At 38.1% G+C, this 6,823-nt stretch overlaps 1 non-coding gene across 1 annotated transcript; it reads left to right on the forward strand.

The window, feature by feature from the left end:
• The first annotated feature begins 3,940 nt into the window (after positions 1–3,940).
• On the forward strand, positions 3,941–4,044 carry LOC111749787 (U6 spliceosomal RNA). The gene has a single exon (XR_002784980.1). It is a non-coding gene; the product is annotated as a U6 spliceosomal RNA (small nuclear RNA).
• Positions 4,045–6,823: the final 2,779 nt, after the last annotated feature.

The following is a 6,823-nucleotide window of genomic DNA, read 5'->3' on the forward strand; positions in this document are numbered from 1 at the left end:
TAGAGAGAATATTAGACACATTTTGTGTATGCCAAAAAGTTGCATGCTGTTGTTTTTAGTTGCCTCTGAGTCAATTCCAACTCAATTTTCATGTGTGCCAAGTAGAACTGCTCCATAGGGTTTTCAAGACTATGACCTTTTGAAAGCAGATTACCGGGCCTATCTTTTGAGGTAACTTTGGGTGCGTTTGAACCTCCAACTTTTTGGCAACTAGTCAAGCGCTTAACTTTTACACCACTCAGATGCTCTCATTATACACACATACAGACAAACACACACACACAAACACACACACACACCTCTTGAAGGTTTTGAGAAACTTGCTTAGGGTTACCCCGCTGCTAAGCGGGGAGCTACAATTTGAACCTAGGTCATCTGATACCGGAAACAGATTCATAATAACCATGCCTCACTGCTTCCCGTTATCACAGGACATTGGAACATTTCATAGTATTAATTGAAATCAAGAAAGTTAAGAGAACATAAAAATGAGTGACCATGATGGCTGTCTTGAGTTCAAATCCAGTTGACAAAAGAAGAGAAGAAACTACTATCCTGGGAGGATAATATAAAACCAAAAACCAAACCCAGTGCCACCGAGTCAATTCCGACTCATAGCAACCCTATAGGAGAGAGTAGAACTGCCCCGTAGAGTTTCCAAGGAGCGCCTGGGGGATTCGAGATGCCGAACCTTTGGTTAGCAGCTGTAGCACTTAACCACTGCGCCACCAGGGTTTCCGGAGGATAATATAAATATCATGGAAAAGGTCTTGTCCAGATTTGTTATTTACAACTTGGATAAGGAAATTGATGGCATGATAATAAATGTTGCTGATGGTGCAGCTGGAAGGAGCAGCGTATTTCTTGGATAACACTCAAAAGAAAAAGAAAAGGAAAGAAAACTATCTTGTCAGGCTGGAATGATTAGCCAAATCTAAAGAAATGATGCGTGCAATGGATAAATTAAATGAACTTCTCCTAAGTTCAAAAGACAGCCAGATCAGAATAATAAAAAAAAAATGAACATAGACTTTTATTTGAACAAAGCGCATTTTAGTTTTATTAGTAAGCTGTTCCACTCGTTGTGGACTAAGTCATTCAACAAACATTTATAGATGGCTTCGTCTGCATCAGGCAGAGTGCTCAAAGCCAGAGAGAAAAAGAAGTCAAAGTTGTCATTCTCAAGGGGGCTCTCAGTACTGAAAGGTGACAAAGATGTAAACAAAACATTCTAAAATAATCTGATAAATTATTTTATACAAGTCTGAATGAAGAATTTCTGAAACACAGAAGAAAGAGTAAATAACCCTAGAGTCTTGGAAGACAGCTAGAAGGAGGGTAGGGGTGACATTTGAGGGTGTGTTAGGGAGTCTGATAGGCAGAGAAAGGAGTTCATGGAGATTGTAAAAACAAATACAAATTGAAAATAAGATGTTTTATTTCTTCCTTTTGAAAATAAGGGAGGAGGCCTCCCTCCTCCCCTGTTTTTTCAGAATTCACTTTAGATACCGTGTAACTGTAGATACTTTCTGGTTTTTTGAAAAGTATGTAAATGAAGGTTGTTTCCTCAAGGACCTGGGAACCATCTCTTTTGAAAAGCAATCATCAAGAACATTTTACTGTGGTTTCCATGAAAGTTTACAGAGAAAATTAGTTTCTCATTCAACAATTTATACACGTTTTGTGACACTAGATGCCATCCCCTCAACATGATGGCACTCTACCCACTTCCTCCCTGGGTTTCCAATTTTCACTTACCCATCTTTCCTGCCCCTTCCTGACTTCTGAATTTTGTTTTTGGGCAAATGCTGCTCTTTGGGGATTTATTGGAAAGCTGCTGTATCAGTGACAGTGCTTGCTGCTGCAAGGCAGGGACCTGTACGACTACTTGAAACTGAAAAAAACAGGCATGTGCTGCAAATTACTGTTTTTTACAGGGTATGGTATGAGGTGGCAGAATTTTTGGTAGGAAAAATAGAAATTTTGAATTTTTATTTGTTACACATATGTACCAATAGACCTCTGGGGTATAATTAGTGCTACTTCATATGTACCACTAAACACTTAGGGTGGGCTTGTGGAAGGGGGCAAGAGAAAAAAAAAAACCATAGTGCCTACCAAAAATTCAGATACACTCAATGATTCAGAATGCTTCCATTAATGAAAAAAATGGTATCAACAAAAAAATCAAAGTAGATAATAATTGGGTCACCAAAGGTTTAACATGATTGATTGAACAATGCCCCGTTTTCTGAGAGCAGGTTACTAAGTGGTCTCTGTGGCCTGGCCATCCCGTGTTTCGTTTGCATAAATCCTCACATGTAGTCTGGGGGCTTAAAAATAATAAAGACACCTCAACTACTCAGGAAATTCTAAAGTTTTAGAATTCTCTCTCAAGAAACAAAGGAAATTACCTAAAGTTAAATTCTTTGCGTAAGATAAACTCTGAGCTAGTTTATGCTTAACAGATGTCTTTGTCACAAAGCGGAATCTGCGCAACTTCATGTTCACTGTCCCCACATTATTTCTTTTTATCTGTTTTTGGATATGTTCCATAATGTTCAGTGACTTGTGATTTGTCCTGTGCACTCAGAAGAATCTGTCAGTTTCTCTCTTTAACAAGAGTTAAGACTGCAACATAACTTTTTAGGGAACACAATTCAATCCATAGCCACGATGAGAGGTCTTTGTTTGGGCAGAGACTGGGTTCTATCTCAGTGTGATCGCCGCTTTTCTTGGTGGGATTCCTCCAGGTCACCCAGAAGGTCACCCTGACCTCCATCCCTATCAGGTTCTCTATCTGCCTATTGACTCCCTGGAAGACTGCAGTCCTAATTTTTATTCATAGGGTAGTTTTATACCTTTATCCTTCAAATCTTTGCCTTTTGATTAAAAAAATAATCATTTATTCTGTCAAACAGCTTTGTTTTTATAAGTCCAGAGCTTTTAAAACTATCATCTTTTATATGGACTTCAGGAAAATTCACTAGTTTGTGTGTATGTGTGTGTCCCAGTGAAATAAATTTTAAGTTACACCCCTCCCACTCTCCTTAAACTAAAAGATATCTCTAACAGCCTGTATCCCTATATATGTACGATCAGGCAGAGTGGAAAAGAAAAGTATATTAATATTTTTTAAAACTGTAATTTTATTGCAATGATTGTTTTTAAGCCTAACTGAAATTCTGATATCTTAAGAAAATAAAAATTACTGAAATTGACTCAACAAGAGAAAAAGAATCAAATAGGCTAAGAACCATACACAAGACTGAAAAAGACATCAAAGAATTAAACTATTGCACAATAAGGATGTCCAGTTTTATCTGTGATGCCTTCAAAAAAAACCACCAAACCAGTTGCCATCAAGTTGATTCCGACTCATAGCGATGCCATAGGACAGAGTAGAACTGCCCCAGAGGGTTTCCAAGGAGTGGCTGGTGGATTCAAACTGCTGACCTTTTGGTTAGCAGCCAAATGCTTAACCACCCCACCACCAGGACTCTGTAATGCCTTAAGGGATCATATATAATTCCTATGATTTAAAAATATTGAGTCCTTGGGTGGTACGAATGGTTAAGCATTCAGCTACTAACCTAAAAGCTGGTGGTTCAAATCCACTCAGAGGCTCTTTGGAAGAAAGTCCTGACAAACTTCCAAAAGTCACACCTTTAAGAACCCTATAGAGGACAGTTCTACTCTGCACACATGGAATTGTCATGAGCTGGAATCAACCCAACTAACAACAACAACAACATGATTTTTAAAAAATGCTCTGGTGCTTGCTTTGGCATCACATATTAAGAGCTATGGTGGGCTTTGGCTGCTAACCAACAGGTTGGCAGTTCAGATCCACCAGCTGCTCCTTGGAAACTATATGGGGAAGTTCTACTCTGTTCTATAGGTAGCTAGCTACGAGTTGCAATCGACTCAGTGGCAATGGGTTTGGTTTTTTGGTTTCGTACTAAATTTGAAATGATACAGAGAAAATTAACATGGCCCCTGTGCAAGAATGATATGTGAATTCATAAAACATTCCATATTTTTCTATAAATCTAAAACTGCTCTAAAAAACAAACTGTACACAAAAAAGCCCAGGCCCTGAGAGTTTCAGAGTAGAATTCTACCAAACTTTCAGAGAAGAATTAACACCACTACTGCTAAAGGTATTTCAGAGCATAGAAAAGGATGGAATACTCCCAAACTCATTCCATGAAGCTAGCATAACCCTGATACCAAAACCAGGTAAAGACACCACAAAAAAAAAAAAAAAAAAAAGAAAGAAAATTACAGACCAACATCCGTCATGAACATAGATGCAAAAGTTCTCAACAAAATTCTAGCCAATAGAACTTGACAGAGTTGTCCATTCATGACAAAAACTCTCAGCAAAATAGGAATAGACGGAAAATTCCTCAACATAACAAAAGGTATTTATACAAAGCCAATAGCCAGCATCACCCTAAATGGAGAGAGTCTGAAAGCATTCCCCTTGAGAACAGGAACCAGACAAGGATACCTTTTATTACCACTCTTATACAACATTGAGCTGGAGATCCTACCCAGAGCAATTAGGCTAGAAAAAGAAATAAAGGGCATCCAAATTGCTAAGGAAGAAGTAAAAATATCTCTATTTGCAGATGATATGATCTTATACACAGAAAACCCTAAGGGATCCACAAGAAAACTACTGGAACTAATAGATTTCAGCAAAGTATTAAGATACAAAATAAACATACAAAATCAGTTGGGTTCCTCTACACCAACAAAGAGAATTCTGAAAAGGAAATCACCAAATCAAACCATTTACAACAGCCACCAAGAAGATAAAATACTTAGGAATAAATCTGACCAGAGACGTAAAAGATCTATACAAAAAAAACTACAAGACACTACTGCAAGAAACCAAAGGAGGCCTACGTAAGTGGAAAAATAGACCTTGCTCATGGATAGGAAGACTCAACATTGTGAAAATGTCTATTCTACCCAAAACGATCTATAGATACTATGCAATCTCGATCCAAATTCCAATGGTATTTTTTATGAGATAGAAAAGAAATCACAACTTCATATGGAAAGGGAAGAGGTCCCGGATAAATAAAGCATTACTGAAGAAGAAGAACGAAGTGGGAGGCCTCACTCTACCTGATTTTAGAACCTATTAAACCACCACGGTAGTCAAAACAGCCTTGTACTGGTACAACAACAGATACATAGACCAATGAAAAGGATTGAGAATCCAGACATAAATTCATCTGCCTATGAGCAGCTGATATTTGACAAAGGCTCAAAGTCTGTTAAATGGAGGAGCTGGCATAACTGGATATCCATCTGCAAAAAAAATGGAACAAGACCCATACCTCACACCATGTACAAAAACTAACTCAAAATGGATCAAAGACCTAAATATAAAATGATAAAGATCTTGGAGGAAAAAATAGGGACACTGCTAGGAACCCTAATACATGGCATAAACAGAATGCAAAACATTACTAACAATGCACAAACACCAAAGAGAAACTAGACAACTGGGATCTCCTAAAAATCAAACACCTGTGTTCATCCATCACTATGAGTCGGAATCGACTTGATGGCAACAGGTTTGATTTTTTTTTTTTTTTTTTAATGCTTATCCAAAGACTTCACCAAAAGAGTAAAAAGACAATCTACAGACTGGGTAAAAATTTTAGACTACGACAAATCTGATAAGGGTCTAATCTCTAAAATCTACAAGATACTGCAAAACCTCAACAACAAAAATAGCTGCTCAATTAAAAAATGGGCAAAGGCTATGAACAGGCACTTCACCAAAGAAGACATTCAGGCGGCTAACAGATACATGAGGAAATGTTCAAGATCATTAGCCATTAGAGAAATGCAAATCAAAACTACAATGAGATACCTTCTCACTCCAACAAGGCTAGAATTAATCCAAAAAACACAGAATAATAAATGTTGGAGAGGTTGTGGAGAGACTAGAACACTTATACACTGCTGGTGGGAATGTAAAATGGTACAGCCACTTTAGAAATCGATTTGGTTCTCCCTTAAAAAGCTAGAAATAGAAGTACCATATGATCCAGCAAGTCCACTCCTTGGAATATAGCCTAGAGAAATCAGAGCTGTCACACGAATAGATGTATGCACACCCATGTTCATGGCAGCACTGTTCACAATAGTAAAAAAGATGGAAACAACCTAGGAGCCCATCAACAGATTAATGGATAAACAAATTATGGTATATTCACACAGTGGAATACTATGCAATGATAAAGAACAATGATGAATCCGAGAAACATAACATGGATGAATCTAGAAGGCATTATGCTGAGTGAAATTAGTCAGTCACAAAAGGACAAATATTGTATGAGACCACTATTATCAGAACTCAAGAAAAGGTTTAAACACAGAAGAAAACATTCTTTGATGGTTAGGAGGGTGGGGAGGGAGGGAGAGGGTATTCAGTAACTACATAGTAGACAAGAATTATCTAAGGTGAAGGGAAAGACAGACAGCACACAATACGGGGGAAGTCCACACAACTGGACTAAACCAAAAGCTAAGAAGTTTCCTGAATACAACCAAACACTTCAAGGGGTAGCAGGGGTACGGGTCTGAGGGACCACGGTTTCAGGGGATTTCTAGGTCAATTGGCATAACAAAGTTTATTCAGAAAATGTTCTGCACTCCACTTTGGTGATTGGCATCTGGGGCCTTAAAAGGTAATGAACAGCCATCTAAGATGCATCAATTGGTTCCAACCCACCTTGAGCAAAGGAGAATGAAGAACACCAAAGACACAAGGAAACTATTAGCCCAAGAAACC

This window comes from Loxodonta africana, chromosome 8 (assembly GCF_030014295.1).
Source record: "Loxodonta africana isolate mLoxAfr1 chromosome 8, mLoxAfr1.hap2, whole genome shotgun sequence".
Classification (NCBI taxonomy): Eukaryota; Metazoa; Chordata; class Mammalia; order Proboscidea; family Elephantidae; genus Loxodonta; species Loxodonta africana.